General features: G+C 40.2%; 1 protein-coding gene across 2 annotated transcripts in view; it reads left to right on the top strand.

Annotated features, from left to right (window-relative positions):
- Nucleotides 1–17,711, top strand: part of FBXL7 (F-box and leucine rich repeat protein 7) — a 171,820-nt gene that overhangs the window by 70,424 nt on the left and 83,685 nt on the right. The window lies entirely within an intron of this gene.

Genomic DNA, 17,711 nt, shown 5'->3' with positions numbered 1-17,711 from the left:
TCTGCTTATGTTTTGGTTTCATTTTGGAGGGAGAGGGTGTGGGTGGAAGCACAAGAAAGTAATTCCAAACTAGGCTTATCCATACTTTGAACTAATAATTTTGATAATAAATAGTGAATTCGAGCCCCATGTTCTACACTTTTGTTCTCTCTGGCGATCTGGGCTGACAGAGTCCCATGACTGTGTTCTGCTGTGGGTTTTGAATAGACACATGCGAGTTACAGATTGCAGCCAGTTTCCCGGCTGGAAAAGGTCTCTAGAAGCAGACAAGACACCTCACTTGAAGAAATGCATTTTAGTGTCTGAAGAGCCCGCTTTGTACAGTGTCATTCTTTGCAGAGTTATTTTGGCTAAAGCCAAGTATAGAAAAGTAATTTGCTTGGGAATGGTAACTCTTGAGGAGCTGTCAGCTCCACCTGCACGATGCTCTTCTGACAGTATCCTTCATGAAGCCCATGCTTACTGTTCTAGCCTGAAGTCTTGTAGGAAAACAAAATCTGATACAATCTGATAAAGAATGTACTGTAGGTTATTAGTGCATAGATGTTACTCTTCCTATTGTTAACCCAAAATAATGTATACTCTTGTTCTGTAACCATGGTGTAGCAATCAGGAGAAAGCAGATAAAACAGTGGAAGGCTTGTTGATAGTAGCGTTGCTTATAAAATTGAGCTGACAGGAAAACTAACCTACTGCATTTTTGTAAGTCATTGTCAATTCTGGTAGTTAAGAGTAAGTTGTTATCTCTAGGATTTTGACACAAGGGCTCAGTCCACCAGCTTGCCATGATGATTTCTGATGAAGGAATTATTGAATTCTTTTTCCCTTGATTACACCTAGAAGTAACTGTCCTATCCATCCTGGTTTTTTAATCTATCTGCACCCACTAAGTTGTACGTGGAATATCTAAAAACGCTTTCTGAAGATGGGGTTGTGCTCTTGGGTGACATCTAGTTGAAAATAACTTTTTGGTTATGTAGGCTGTTACTTGAATTCCTTTTGCTGTCAATTAGTTCAGTCAGTTTAGAAAAATCAAATTTAAGTCATACCAAAAGCTATAAAAGTAGTTTGTATTCTGGTGAAATGCCGAGGGAGAGTTCTATTTAATGTAACCTCCTGACAGTTTCCTGGAGAGCTGTGCGTACTCTGCTTTTCTCCTGATACTAAGTGATCTATATTTTGTGGAACTCTGTGCTCAACCAAACGTACATCAGTCCTTTGTGCCTTTCTTCTGATACCTGCTGTTAAAGTTATTCAACCTTTTAGGCATTAGACTACTGCCAGAATTTTTTCCAGTTTCTCTTATATATGCGTGCCCATCTGCATGGGTATAGAATTTGTGAACAGTGGTTTGGCTTATTTCAAGACATTTTTGTCTGTATGATTGCTGCTTGGTGGCAGCTTAAGAATGGCTTTGGAAGCAGCAGAGGAGGAGAGCCTGTATAAAACCAGTACTAGTCTTTTCATTTAGCAGAATTCAGCCTTGAAGAACATTTAGGGCAAAGGTGGTTCTTGCAGAACCTAGTCTTTGATTTGTGACACTTAATAAAAACAGTCTGAAAATTGCTGTTACTCAATAGATAAGATTTTGAAAGATGCTCATGCTCCTTTTCCAAGTGCTGTGAGTAAACCTTTTCCTGTCCTAAGATTAGCCAAAATGTGAACTGTATTAATAGTGCTTTTAGAAAAAGCAGAAATGCTTTGAAGAACTACTTTCCTGTAAATGTGTTATATTTTACCCTCTTTGCAGATGGCTCTTTGGAAGGAAAGAACCAAACCAACAAAAACCAGCAACAACCACCAAAAGGGGAAAAAAAAAAAAGCAAAAAACAGTTGTGAGCCTTGGTGATAATCAGAAGTTTCTCATTTGGCAATGTTTTCCCATTTAGAAATTATTGCTTTCAGCTGTGAAAATAATAGGCTCCTCTTGCAAAGAAAGAGGGAGAGAGGATGCATTTGAGTTATTTAAAACAAGTATCAGTTCTTTTTTACAAATATGGAAGAATAATGACTATTGTTTTAAGATCACACAGGGATTCCATAAATATTGCTTGCATTTGTGGCTGAATTATTTGATTTAATCAGATCAGAGAAGTCCTGCTTGAAAATGGAGCTTTGAATGTTAATGCTGCAGTTGTGCTGATGCCCTTTTTATGCAACCTCTACACAATGAAAATACCTTAAGGGCTGTATATAAACAGAAGCCTCAAATAAAGTTTTTTTTATTGGTTACAATGACATAATCTAGCCACAGTAATTATCTCAGAGCTGGCAGCGTTCAAGTGGGACCCACCAGTCAGTAGAAGACAGGATGTTTCCAAATATAGCCTGTCAGGTTGATTTCATAGAATCATAAATGCAATAAGGTTGGAAAAGATCACTAAGATTATCTAGTCCAACTGTCAGCCCATTCCCACTGTGCCCACTAACCCATGTCGTTCAGTGCCACATCGCCAAGTTTTTTCAACACCAGGATGGCAACTCCACCTCCTCTATCGGCAGCCTGTTTCAGTGCCTCGCCACTCTTTCTGTGAAGAAGTTTCTCCTAAGATCCAGCCTGAACTTTCCATGGCATAACTCAAGGCCATTCTCTCTCATCCTATTGCTGTTACCAGGGAGAAGAGGCTGACCCCCACCTTGCCACAATGTGCTTTCAGGGAGTTATGGAGAGTGATAAGATCTCACCTGAGCCTCCTTTCCTCCAGACAAAACAATCCTGGTTCCCTTAGCAGCACCCCATAAGACTTGTGTTTCAGACACTTCACCAGCTTCGTCATCCTCTGGACACAGTTCAGGGTCTCAGTGTCTTTAGTGTCTTTCTTGATATGTCTTTCTTACAAAGAAAGTACAGAGTTCCTCAAGTACGAAATGTGGAAAAAGGGCCTGTCCATTTGGGAAGAATCTAGGAATTTTTTCATGGTCTGTAGGGATGCAATGGGAAGGCGAAGGCTCTCTTGGATTTAATTTTGCAAAGGAGGTAAAGGATTACAAGAAAAGTAGTGGTGCTTTTTTATTTTTGATGTATGCCAACAGTAAAAGAAAGACTAGTGAAAATGTGGGCTGTTGTATTAGACGAAAAACGGAGTGCTCGGGATGTAACGCAGAAGGCCCTTCCCCATGGTGTTTGGCTATTGGCTGACCTACTTAGTTGAACCCGTGATGTAGGACCCAGAGGCGGTACTCTTTTCCTTGATAACAAACTGCATGACCACTCCGTATATGGGTTTTTGGAAGCGAGTGGACAGAGCGTGATTTACAGTATGATTGGCCAGTAGCTCGTGTGAGCTTCTGGAACAGTCTAGTAAAAGATAAGAAATACTATATAGTTCTGTAACTTTTACCAATAAACGCCATTTTGCTCTTCATCATATTGGTGCCTATATGCAGTGTTTGGCCTGGACCAGACTTTTGGTCTCAGCGTGCGAGGATAAAATACAGAGGGTTGCCTGCGTTCGGCAACAGAGGGCCCCCTACTAAATGAAGATGCATGCCCTGGTAACAGGGGATGCTGAGAAGGTAGAGATGCTGAATGTCTTCTTTGCTTCAGTCTTTACTCTGAAGACTGCCCCTCAGGAATCCCAAACCCTGGAGCTAACAGAGAGAGTTGAGGGAATGGAAAGCTTCCCTGAGGTTGAGGAGGAGATGATTAGAGAGTATCCAGTGCACACAGATCCATGGGCTCTGATGGGATGCACCCACATGTGCTGAGGGAGCTAGCAGAGGTGACTGCTGAACTGCTGTCTATCATCTTTGAAAGGTCTTGGCAAACAGGAGAGGTGCCTGAACACTGGAGGATAGCTGGTGTCACTTCAGTCTTCAAAAAGGGCGAGAAAGAGGATCCAGGAAACTGTAGGCCAGTCAGCCTCACCTCTGTCCCTGGAAAGATGATGGAACAACTTGTTCTGGATGCCATCTCTGAGCAACTGGAAGAGGAAAAGGTTATCGGGAGTAGTCAACATCCATTCACCAAGGGGAAATCATGCTTGACCAACTTGGTTGTTTTCTGTGATGTCATTACTGGCTAGATAGATGCGAGGAGAGCAGTGGATGTTGTGTACCTTGACTTCAGTAAGGTGTCTGACATTGTCTCCCACAACATCCTTGTTATGAAGCTTAGAAAATGCAGGATAGATGAGTGGACAGTGAGGTGGATTGAGAACTGGCAGAGCTCAGAGGGTTGTCATCAGTGGCACAGAGTCTGGTTGGAGGCCTGTAACTAGCTGTGCTCCCCAGGGGTCAGTGCTGTGTCCAGTCTTGTTCAACATCTTCATTAACAACCTGGATGAAGGAATAGAGTCCACCCTTAGCAAGTTTGCTGATGGTACAAAGCTGGAAGGGGTGGGTGACACACTGGAAGGCTATGCTGAGAGTTGGGTGGGGAGGAACTTGACGAGGTTTAACAAGAGCAAGTGTAGAGTCTTGCACTTGGGGAGAAATAACCACATGCATCAGTACAGGATAGGGAATGACCTGCTGGAGAGGAGCTCTGCAGAGAAGGACCTGGTTGTTCTGGTAAGGAACAGGTTGGCCATGAGCCAGTAGTGTGCCCCTGTTGCCAAGAAGGCCAGTGGTATCCTGAGGTGCATTAAAAAGAGGGATAATCACCTCCCTAGTCCTGTTGACTGTGCTATTTCTAATACAGTAAACATTTCAAATAGATTTGGTCACATCTCCCCTCCCTTGGAAATCAGGTTGATGTTTATTTGTTGTACTACTTCTCTGTGACAAGATCAACTGTTGTTTGGGCTTCTTACCAAGTACAGCCAAATATTTTCCAGAGATATATTAAAATAAAATATTCATTGAATGTGCAGCATGGCTACCTGGTCAACAGAACTTCTTGCTTACACATTGCTCTTTGTGACCATTCAAGCATCATCAGAGGAGGAAAACAAATCTTTGTATGCAGAGTCTACATGAGAGGCTACAGGGAATGTTTCAGGGACTGCCACCCAGGGAGTGTTCCAGGCATCTGTGTGGCTTTCTTCTGTTTTTAAGAGCAAAGGTCAGAGTACCATTTGCCTGGTTTCTTCAACACTCCCTTGTCCTTTCAGTAATGTGAACATTGTGAATGTTACAGGAATTGTTGGAAGAATAAATAATTTAAAAAAAAAACCAACACATTGCAAGACAGCAATTCAGCACAGCACTTAAATGTGAATCAACAGATGAGCAATAGATAAGTGAGAATGAAAAGCTGCTCCATCCTAAAGGCTAAGCATGCAACTTGCTTTAAGAAAAAGTAATCCTATAGGAGGATTCAAATTGAATGTGTATATTAACAATGTAGCTTTCTTTTTGTCTAGGAGTCTTTAAATAGCACTATATTATGGGGTATTACTGTAAACTGTATGGTCATTCCAATTATGTAAAATGTAAGGAAGGGTCATTCGAGCTCTTGGAGTATCCTTCTCTTGGAGTATCATTCTTCCTACATTTCTGTATCTTTTGGTGATGCATCATGTTGGCAAGCCTGCATATTACTCATTAATGTTCTTTGTGTTCTTTGGAAGGCCGTAACATTTCTGCTTTTGTTTACTGAGAATTATTACTGAAAGCAGACTTTCTGGTTTGCGGAGACTGGTCTATTGCAGACACTGAGAGCGGCACTTGAGTTGAAGTGCCTTCTGTAAAAGTCTTGCAACCGTATTGGAAAGAATGAATGTTTTTTTGGTGTTGATATAGACACAAGTAAACTATTCTAAATTAGTGTCGCTATCCTTCCCCCCCAGGTTGTGGGAGAGATTTATTACCAAGTTCTTCCCAAACCAAGGAGGAATGAATTTGCCAAGGGTGCCTCAAGGCAGGAGGTGTTTTGCTTAAGTCAGGAGGAGATGTGAAGGAAGGCTGCATGTCTGACATTGTTCAGTAGATGTGGGATTTCAAGGAGATGGGACACTTGTGGACTAATCAGGACTGAAGGTTGGAATTTCCAAACAAGTCTTAGAAGTGGCCCTAGGGAGGATACTGTAAAACAAAAACCCATTTGGTGACAGCAGGCACGCTGGCAAGTTGCCTTATTCAGAGAATCTAAACCTCACTTTTGGGGTGAATTACCTACTAGTTGAAACTTGCTTCACATTTGAAAAAGAGGCAGCAATGGGAATGCTGAATTGGCAACATAAGATCTCAAAATTCATAAAACAGCTAATGAACAATCTGGAATTGGTTGAGATGGAACTGTTTAAGAATTCTAGGAACTGAGCCTTGAAAGAAAAAATAAAACTATAAATCATCTGAGGAGAAAAGCATTCAAAATGGGCATAAACAAAGTAGATCATAATTCTTAGTGAGTATGTTTGCCACACACACAGTATTAAGATGCAACACTTAGCATTGACTTAGTACAGGGTTGTTGCAGTATAATCAGATTTTTATGACCTTACAAATATTTGTCTGATCAATGGTTTCCTTACACTGAAATATTACTCTGCAGTATTGCCTACTCTGGCTGTTCATCATGAAGTGCAGATGAGTATAAGCCAAATCTCATCTTTCTTTTACCCCCGGTAAAAGAGCAAGAAGTAAGTGAACTCTTAGAAAGCTGGTACATTTCCATTTGAATACATTTAGACTGGGCATCCATTAATCTTGACATCGAATTTCAGAGTACTCAATTCACTTACCTATTCCGAAAGCTAAGTCCTTTATATACATCTGTAAACCCAAGCATCAGCATTTTTTGCCTGTGTTAGTTAACTGTTATAAAAACATCTTTACAAGCATTAATCTTACAATTAGCCTGTTTAAAGGCCTGATGATAACAATAATTCACTTGATTATTTAATGACCTTAGACCACTTCAGAATTTCTCACCTACACATGCTACTCCTGTATGGAGTTAACTCTTGCTTGTTTTTTTTTTTTGTTTTAGCATGCCTACTGTTCTCAAATACAGAAATATTGTTCATTCCAAACCCCTAGTACATTTTCCTTTATCCTAGAGAGACTTTTCTCTGAGCTTTAATACATTAAAAGCTAGCCCTGTTTGGTACAAGAAGGCAGAATATCCTAGAAATGCAGAATGCAAACTGTAAGAAGAGAGAGTTCAACCCATTCTTGTTAGCCCCCATGGTCCTTTAGTGAGTTTCTGGTTTTTAACTGAGAGAGGACTGCTGTCCTCTGGTCCTGTACTATTGCATGCAATTTTAAATCTGGCTCAGGTGAGACAGGTCTACTTCTGTGACTTGTAAGTTCTGCTCTTTGGTGGCAGTACAGTTGCAATGAAATCTTCTCGAGGTCCATACAAATGTTCCTGAACAAGGCAAGAGTTAGAGCTGTAGGACATAATGGGTGACACCAAAATAATTTCCACGTGTCTGTGTCTCACGCAAGGATCAGTTTTGCCCTGATGACCCTTGGTGTTCTCACTTGACCTGTGCTTCAGGAAAGCTTTCTGTAAGTATGTTGCTGCTAGTTAAAATTCAGCCATGTTTCCTGTTGTAGAGCTGTTGAATACAGCAAGGGAAAGGGAGAAGAAGGGGAGGCTGATTTTTGTTTAATTGGCGATGACTTCTGGCTCAGCAGCATGTGCTTGATGATGCTATTTATGGATGCCTAATGCCAGAAACAATATTCATGTCAAATTATACTTCATGGTTGAGAAAAATCCTCTTCCAGCATGTTACCACATTTAAGCCATTTTTTCACTCTGCTGCTATTTGTTGTTCTAAACCCCGTTGGTGAGCCTTCCCCAAGTGTTTTGCTCATACTGGGTTTTCTTTCACTCTTTTGGAGAAATATCTATAAATATCTATATATACCTATAATTCAGTATTGGAAAGTTGCTTCTGGCAATTTTTTTCCAAAATTCACAGTAATTTCATAGCTGTTTGTTTTTTCTATATCTGCATAGTGCTTTCTCTTTGTCAGACATCAGTTACATATACTCTCTAATCTCCCACTAGTCAGCTACTGTTCCTTTTGCCATGTGAACAGCTTTTTCTGACTTGATGCATGCTTTTTAAAGGAAAGAAGAGAGTGGTAGTTTATCATCCAAAACAATTGCAGATTCCAAATCTTAAAGCACAGATTTATATTCGTATTCCCAAATTTCTTGCCTGGTGTTAGCTGGCATCTCTGTCAAGCAGCATGTTCCCTGCTGTTTGAGTATTCAGTATCTGATATTTTGTGTCCCATGATGCAATGGATTAAATGTAAATATCAGTTTCATTTGTATCTTTTAGGTGAAGAATTTTGATTGAAGGCTCCATGTTTTTTAAAAATGAGCATCTGTTGCAGATATTCTGAATTACTATGGAATTTGTCTTAAAGGGAATTAAAATCCCTGTGTGCCTTTCCAGTCATCTTCCTGGGGATATCTATTGCAAATATAGAAGTCCATAAGGAAAATCAGTTTTCTGACAGTGAACACTACCAACTGCAAGCATCTGTCTTGTTTTTCTGTGTCTGCAGCTGACTGTCGTGGGTAACCAAATGATTTTGTGTTCTCACCTGTTCTGCATTTAAAAGCTCTGGCTGTTCTGCTAACTCAGGGCTTCTTTTTCCCCTCTTATTTGGCCATATGTGGTCATCAAATCATAGTGGTCAGCTGCTGAGACCGATTAAGTCATTTAGCTGTTCAGGTCTGAAATAAATTAAGCAGCACAGAGCAAGGCCAGCCTCCCCTGCACAGCTGTCAGACTCGCATCTCTTTCCAGAAGAGAGACATGTTATTTGCTTACACAGTACATCAAATGAGAAGTACTCCTGGGTTTCTGCGCTTGCCTTGGAACAGTTGCGGTTTTGGAAGGGCTGGAAGAGCATTGGGAGCCAAGTGGATTACCCAGAACTCCATGGGACTCATTTTTGCAATCCATCTAGGAACTCGAAATAGGATCTGTAAGGCGAGAGAAACTTTCAATGAGGGACAAGACTCTTGAGGAACAGTGCTATGCCATATCAATAGAGCTACAGCATTTCTTCCTTGCAGTGGGAATGTTTCCCAACAGGCGGTGGTGTGGTGGTGGGTGGTTTTTTTTTTGACTAGTTTAGAGTGTAATCCTGTTTCATTATGATACACAGCAATAGGTACCTAGTAGCAGATTACCGCTGTCTAGCTGAAAACATGTTAATAGAAAATCCTTCATTGCCTGGGCCAGACTTGGCCTGTTTGTTTGAAGTAGAACAACTGTCTGGAAATGAGCAGCTCACTGAAAGCTGAAGTGAGAGGAAGATTTTTTTTTACTTCACTGCATGCCACCCCCTTTGTATTTATTCTTCATTTTTTCAGGTGTAGTGGGGAACTGTTTCTAAGCTGTACTCTCTTGTTTGTTCAGTGTTCGTGTGGGGTTTTCAAAGAGCAATTTGTGTTTTACATAAAAACGCCATTGTCTCTACTGTAATTGTATCATGTTTTCTTTGTTCCTTCCTACAATTGAAAAACTGGTGTATTAATACATGAAAAAAACAGTAATAATTCCTCACAGAGGTGCATCACTGAAATGATGCTACACTACCTTTCCATGATCTTCCACTGTTTATTTTTGTGTTGTATGAAATTTGATGAAAAACGTAACAAGGCATTAATGTCTTTCTGTTATGTTTGAAGAGGGGAAAAAAAGATAAGTAATCTTTAATGTGTAGCATAGTTAACATCTCACTGACACTTAATATTTACTCTTTGTGAGGAAATAATTTGCGGGAGTAAAATAATAAAAAGGTTAGAGAGATAGCAGAACTGTATTAAGACCCTTTCAAACATGCTGTTAGTGTTTCATATTGCCCTCTCATCTGTGGTAGCAGTATTTCAAATAAGAGTGCGCTCTTACTGATACCTGCAACTTCCTTGTGAAACAGTTTTAAAGATCAGCATTGTTAATTCTCCAGCTTCATTTAACAGCCAAGTGGAAAGATGGCAGCTCCACAAATCTGATGATAAAATATTATAGGAAAGCAGGCTGGGTTGTAAATAGATAAATGAAGGACTTAAATTTGCTAAACAATTTGCAGATGCTAGAAGCACAGGGGATTAAAATGAGAACAGAAAACCGAAGACTGTAACAGGGATGTATACTGTGGGCCAAGTTTGTAGAGGCCTCTACTTGGCATCTTGCATGCTATTTGGTTACTTCCACCCACAATTGACTCGTTGAAGCAAAACTGGAGCCACAAAAAACAAAATGTGAAGTCCTCCTACCATAATGTGCAGAGGCTAATAGCGCCTGTACCCATAAATCAGGTGTTTAACTATGTGCAGTAACTTGAATCTGCAAGTGATTGAAAGCTTCCCTATCCCTCCCATCTATGTGATGGGCGTAATGCTTTTTGAGTGGTTTTATTTATTTTTTGCATAAAGTAGTTAGCTCTGTAAAGAAGTCACCTTGTCACCTTTGTGAATAGCTTTGTGAATAATAGTATATTATTTCAAAAGTGCAGCTTTACGATATAAAGCTCAAATACTGCAGTGGCAAAAACAGTTTTTACCATTCGCACCTGCACTTAAAGTGCAATTCTGGTCCTATTCCAGAAGAAATATCTGGAAACTGGCTCTCGGAAACCAAGTTTCTAAAAATAATATTGGGGTTTTAGGAACTGCCAGCGGGTGTGTGCTGTCATGTTGAGCAGTGTTAGCTGTTTGCATTTGTGAGTTCCCATTGTCAGGTCTAGAAGGAGAAACCTTCGCAATATTTGAGACATGCTTATACCCTAACCCAGGGGACAAAATACATTTATATTAACAGTATCTTGAGACTTGTAATAAAACTGACTTAGTGATGTGAGGTTTCCTGGCTGGAGATGTCAGACTCATGCTAAGCATTTCGATTTGTTCACGTATCTTTCTGGGACATCAGTGACAGCTGGAATATTCCAAAAGTGAGTAACTTATCTAGATAGTTTCCAAACTGTAGGGACTGGTCAAAGATCCCAAATGATAGAGGTGGAAAATCTGTGCATTTAGGAATCTTTTGGAAGTCTTTTATCTGGATTTTCTTCCCTCCCTTCACTTCCAGTAAAAAATAAAACATAATTCTGTACCCAAAGGCAACACTTCCAGTATGAGAGTAAAATGCAGTTTTTCACACTTACTTTCTGTTTCAGAATAGCATAATATATCAACAAATGCTATCGTAAAGGTCTGTTCTTAAAGGCAGTAAGAATCAAAGAAGCATATAGCAGTACAGTAGGATGGTACCTGGAAATAAATGCTGCAGTCTGGTTTAGTCTTACCTAGGCTAATTTGATCAATTTCTTACATGTTTCCAGTTCGCTTTCTGCGTGGGCTTGTTCTTAGCGACTCTGTACTTGAGTGTGCTGTAAGTATCCTCATTTTGTAGATGCTGTAGTATTTGTAGTATGGCTTGTTGCAGAGAGTGTCTTGAGAGGCTGAGACCTCAGAATTCAATAGCTGTCGGAAAGAAACAGAGTAAAGGCCAGTGCACATGTGAGGGATTTGCCAGGCCTTGACTGTGTCATTGATAAAAGCAGGCGGGAAAGAGATCTCACTATTTCTATTGACCTGTTTGGCTAGATCTGGATGTAATGCAGCTTAAAGGCCAGAATCCGGTCAGCTGTATGGAACAGGCCTCGGTCTTGTTTTTGGTTTTTCAATGTGACCGGGAATGGGTCATTCTTCCTCTATGAAATAATTTTAACTATTTTAATATGGGGTAATAGTAAGAATGATTTTTGTGAGCTTCTTAGTCCTGGATTCTTCTGTGCTAGCAAATCTGTCACATCTTTACGTGCAGCACAAACTCTATAGTGATGTTTTCCTATGAAACTCACATAGTATTCTCTAATATTATGGAATAATTCAGGTTGAGTGGATATGTCAGACCAGGTTGCCAGGTCTTTATCCAGATGGATTTTGCAAACCTCCAAGGACAGTGACTGCATGAGCTCTGAGCATCTTGTTCCACAGGTAACCACTGTGCTCTGGGCCCAGTCATCCAACTAGTTTTTGCCCATCTGGTTGCCGATCTATCCAGACCTTAATGTCCCAACTTGGTTACAAAAATGTTGAAGGGATGACATAGAGAGGCTTAATAAAGCCAAGTGGAATTTACATGTTTTCTCCTGTTGTCTACAAATGCACCTGTTCATTCATTGATGGCAGTCAGGTGGATCAGATGTAGTTTACCCTTGGTAAAGCTGTGCTGTTTCCAGTCATTTTCTTATACTGCATATGCCTAGAAATGGGTTCCAGGAGAACATGCTTGAACTCTGAAATTTGTCTCACTTCTCAGATGAGAGAGGTAACGTGAATGGGAGTTGGGTAGGCCCAATTCAAGAAGAGAATTGTAGGATGATTATTCTGCTTCAGTTTCTCATTCCAAGGACTTTTCCGTGTAAAGATTTTCATGTACATTGACAAAGCTGAAAACTGTGCATTTCCCTGCTTTCTGTAGCTAATACAGATTAACGACAGAGTGGGGCTGAATACTAAACAGGCAAATTGTTTTGGCACAAAGCATCACACCAATACCAAAACTGACGAAAGCATTCAGTGGAGCCTCACATTAAAGATGCTTTCTGGGGTTCAAGAAAGTCTTTTAATGAACTTTCAAAACAACTTTTGAATTGGCTGATGATTTCCTAACTGACAAGTACTCATTAAATACCTGGCAGAGATGTTCCTACTACCTTCCTTTCAGGAGGCATCAAGAATTTCCTTAGCAGTCACCCCAGTGCTGGTGCTTAGCGCTCAGTTTTGTTCCCCCTTTCTGGTGTCTGGCCACGCTGCTTGCTGATGTGAGGCTGCTTTCCTGTGCAGGACATCCAGGCTGCCTCTGCCAGGCTCTCTGCATTCCCTTGGGGCTTTGTTCCAGCAGCAGGAAAAGGGGCTCTTCTGCTGTTAACCTGCTTTAATGCGGCACGGGGTCCCAGAAACAAGAGATTTTGGCTGCTCAGAAGTTTCTTCCTCACCTGACAGCCTCAGCTGTGCTGTCATCCCTGCTGGGCTGTGGCACCCAGCACCCTCCACGCAAGGCTGTCTCCAAAGCCTTTCTGCCTGCCCCATCGGCTCTGCCAGGGCTCCGGGGCTGAGGCAAGTTTTCACTGCTGTGCCTGTGTGCCCTGAAGCAGTGCTTAATATCTACTGCAGGGATGAGTGATTTACTTAATTTGACTCCTCTGCGTGCCCTACAGAGTCTGTTTTTGTTTTTAAGCATATATATTGTGTTTTATTTCTTCATTTATCTCTATATATGCATACATATATATACTCACGTATACATATATATATACATGTGTATATATATGCTTTTGATTGCTGTTGGCTGGATATGTGCAGCTGCCTAGACACCACAGTTTGAACAATTTCTACTGTGGTTTATACAGATTGACGTATACAGGCAAGGAATGTAAGCCACAGAAAGCTGAAGATGAAACCAAGCAGGGACTATTAAACTGGTAGCAGTGAACAACTTAGCTGCAGTTTAGAACAGTATATAATTTATGGAGGCTTAAGTTACATTGTTCCGTTTTTCAATTGACGTTCCAGCAGCTGAAGAGGAGTCCTCTGCATATATGCTGTAAATCTCCAGACCCAACTCCTCCTACCCTGAAGCTTGCATCACGATTACACATGCCTGTAGCATTTTGCTGCAATAGAAGTGGTACATTCCGAAAGACTGACTCCATTCCTGCTTTTCTTCTGAATTCTGTACTCAGCTGACTAATTGAAGTCTGTATTTAATTGACTTAGAGTCAAGTTTCATTATTGTGAGGGGAGAGAACTTTTCTCTGTGTTCAGTTTCTATACTCATTCTAATACATCCAGTAAACTGTTATAAAAGCAAATTTTTGTCAGTTTTGACACTGCTTTTTTTGACAGTACGGGTTTAGAAAAATGGGATGTTTTTATACCGTAAGGTAATAGAGTTAATAGAGATGGGGATCAAAATTTGCTGTAAAGGTAGTTTGCAGTATAAGACTACACCAAAAAAGAGAAATCTTTCATTTGTGTATCAGAATTGTGATTGATTCCTGTCAGTTGAATCTTTGTTTCTATTTTGACATTTAATATTGCTTTTCCTAATACTTGTTGCAAAAGAAAGCATTCATTTCACAATGAAAAAATATTTACTTCTGAAATTCTTCAGCTGTTGTGCTGACTTCTCCCTAAAACTTAGCAAATGATTGACCATTATTTTAGTCTTCTGAAAGATGCTGCTTTCAAGAGAACTACATCTCAGCAAAGTGCTTCCACTGAAGTTCTTCCAACCATTTTTCTCTAAAACTCAGCTAGCCGTGGCACATGTTAACAAACTGCCCTGAGCCTATCTCAAAATTGGGACCAAAGTTAAGGACAGAAAAATAACTTAGTAGTATCTCTACCTCTAGAGTGAATTAGTGTCTTTAACCTTAGCAACCTACTTCCACACAGATCCATTTGGGGAGATGTATTAGCTATACGCTGTACAGAATAATTCTTAAGTTTTCAGTTCTTTAGCAGTAATACTTAGCTGCTACTTCTTCAGCTTCAAAAAACTTCAGGTTTTTTAATTTTTTTCTGCTCATAGTGATGAAACAACACATTTGTGTTTGCAAATCATTACATGTGTTAATGTCATACTGACTACTGTAATAAAGGTGAGTAAGGGTTTTACTGGCTTTTTCTGGAGAAGAACAAAGAATTTGAAGGAATGTCTTGGGATGCTTGAGCCAACTGCTCTGCCTCATGCAATCCCTTTCATTAACTTGTTGAGCCCTTCTTTAAAGTACTTTTTCTCCTCCCCTCTGTTCCTGTGGGAGATTGTTTCAAAGCTTTATTTCTCTGAGGATCCAGAATACTTCTTTCATTCAAAGCCTAAAATTGTCCAGGGCCAAAATGCCCATTTGTTCTTAAGCAATACCCTTTAGTGAAAACAGTTCTCTTGCTGTTGTATCTTAGTTATTGAGCTGCTCCTAAATGATTTGCATCTGTAGTTCTTTCTGGATAGCATTCCTTACCTTTTCTGTTGAGTATGTGTGTGTGTTTTCTGTTTGTTTGTTTTACTTTTTAATTATAGTCAAAACCATTTTTTGAGATGTTTTAATCTTTCAAGGCCTACTTAAATTGATTTTTGGCAGTTTTGGCCTTATCCTTGTGCATCTTGTCCTGTCCTCCATGCTTTCATTGGTGTTTTCTAGGTGTTACTTTTCAAGGAGATCGGAGTTCCTTCTGGAGTACTTCTTATGTAGGCTAGCTTGAAGGTTGAGCACTTCACATGTTAGCCAACCCTCCTCCTCCTCCATTAGCAGCCTGTAGCAGGAGGTGTCCCTGCCTATAGCAGGGGGTTTGGAACTAGATGATCTTAAAGGTCCCTTCCAACCCAAACCAATGATTCTATTATTTAAGTAGTTCTTAGTGTGCCATTGTTTGCCCCTTTTTGGATGGAGAGCTTTCCTTCGAGATCAGCTCATGGCACGTCACTTTTCCTTGAGTGGCTGCAGGAGCTTGTTGGCTCTAGTGCGGATGGAATATCACCTTCCAAGGAACCCATGCAGCCAGAGAGTTGTGGGTGCCAGTGTAGATTCCCTGGGATTATCAGCAGTCCTTCCAAATACAGGTCATTAATGTGACATCAAACACTTCAATCAACAAAGTCTGCGCTCAGCTAATACTTATTTCTAGTGACAGTGAGTTAATCTGAAAAAAAAACTGACTAGGTGGAGTTGTGAGGCTCATTCTGGATTGTTGTTTTAACAATAAATTTTATTGTTGATGATGATTTGTTTTAACTTTTATTAGAATTCATCTAAAAAGGTCTGTCTTTTCATTTTTTATCTGCCAAACTGAAAATGCTTTTGCTTGTTAGTTTTGGTGGATACTGTGATGTCAACCTTACAGTCTACCATTGTAACTCTTAACCAGTTTGGCTACTGCCAAAACAAAAAGACTAATTCTGTTTAAGGTATCTTTTTGAAAGAATATCAGAAAACTTACTAGACTGTTGTATTTGGCCTTGTTTTGAGTGATGTCTTGGACTAGATGATGACCAGAAGCCCACTCGAAACTCGGCCATCCTGTGATTATATGATCTAAATGGAGGGCTAAACAATACTAGTTTCATTAGAGACAAACGATTTTGGTTTTCTTTTTTTTTGTGTGCATGGGTCCATAGGCTGTTAGAAGGAGTACTCAGATGCGTTACTTCTAATTGATACTTCAGATGTCGAAGTGGCAACCCTTGCATTTCATTACAGATTATTTCTAGGAACAAATTGTATACCTGTTTTTTAATTTCAAAATGTACCTAGTGATTTTTTGGTAAAGTGTTCTGGATTTATACCTGTCTGGTTTTATCCAGTCTATAAAAGCTGCTCTTTGATTAATACAGTTCTCATAGTGCCCTGAAATGAAATGTGAAATGAAAGTCAAGGACAAGAGAGATGTTTCAGAAGACCAGATCACTTGAAGTTCTGAAGACAGCAATTGTTTGATTGTTTTATGGAAAAAAGGAAATAAATGTGTTTTCTGCCTCTTGTTGTTGTTGCTGAAACCAGCCTCTTTGGGGGCTCTGGCAAGAGTTTACCACAAAGGAAAACTGGTTTTCTGGGCCATGCCAGCTCCATGTGACTAAAATAGCACAGACTATAGGCAACTACCTTTGCTGCAAGGATGGACCTCTGATGTGTTGAAGTCATTGTGACTGGGCAGCCCAGGTCCTCTCCTGCAAAGCTGCTGTCCTGGCTATGGGTGATACCATCCCTGGCCCAGGATGTGCTCTTTGCCTGTGCAGTTTATAGGATTTCTGTGGACTCACTTTTTTTTTCCATTCTGTCAAGATCCTTCTGAATACCAGTCCTACCCCCAGCACATTGGCTGCTCACGCTGAATTGGTACTGTCCACAGATTTGCTGAAAGCACATCTAGTCCCATCATACAAGTCCTTAGTGAAGATGTTAAACAGTATTGATCTCCGTATTGACCCTTGAGAGCTTTAATCTTAAATAACTTAACTGGCTTAAGCTGAGGAATTGATATGCTCCATGTAAGTATAGATGAAGCATAAGATGAATATAAATTGAGCAGCTAAACTGCATCACACCATCAGTCAGAGCCAGCTGTTGCCAAAATATTGTAATGTTTTTAGTGACACTGTAGCAGGAATTGTTTATAAGGAGTGAACAGAAGGCATTTCCTGTCCATCCGGAGCTAAGAGAAATCACTTAAGCTGTGGCAGGTGCTGGTTTATGTTTGCTGTTCCATCAGATGAATTGTGACATGTCCATGTAGCTTACTAGGCAAGGATGAAATTGGACTTGATAGAGCACTGTGTTCTTCACTTTCCACTGCCTTCTGGGGAAATGAAGGAAGCTGTTCCATCCAAACCTGCCCAGCCATTTGTCTTTTCCCTGGAAACAGCATACATGTGCACATAGTCTTTTTAAATGCTACACAACAACTTTTTGCAAAAGATACCGGGCCAAATTATTAAAAGTTGCTTAAAGGATTGAGATGGCTGTATTCTGCAGAAAAATAAATGCAAGATTTTAAAATGCAATTGTTCTAAATGAGTAAGGAACTCTTGTTCTCTATTAAATTCTGTAGTAGAAAATCCCTCTGCCATCTCCATGAATTATTTATGCTAGCTTCAAGCATGATACTTGGAATTGCACAGACATGGAGCGGTGACTGTCTTCGTAGCATTTGGTTTAGAGATGCTGCTGGTTTAGCCCACACAAGCTTAAACTTCAGTGTCAGTTGTGCCTGTATGAGTAACGTTCTTGTAAAAACCTTAGTGAAGCCTAGGCAATTCTGTTGTGACTTGAAGTGAACTAGA

This window comes from Numida meleagris, chromosome 2 (assembly GCF_002078875.1).
Source record: "Numida meleagris isolate 19003 breed g44 Domestic line chromosome 2, NumMel1.0, whole genome shotgun sequence".
NCBI classification, from domain to species: domain Eukaryota; kingdom Metazoa; phylum Chordata; class Aves; order Galliformes; family Numididae; genus Numida; species Numida meleagris.
Note: the sequence above shows the minus strand (reverse complement) of the source record. Positions and strands in the feature narration are given on the sequence as shown.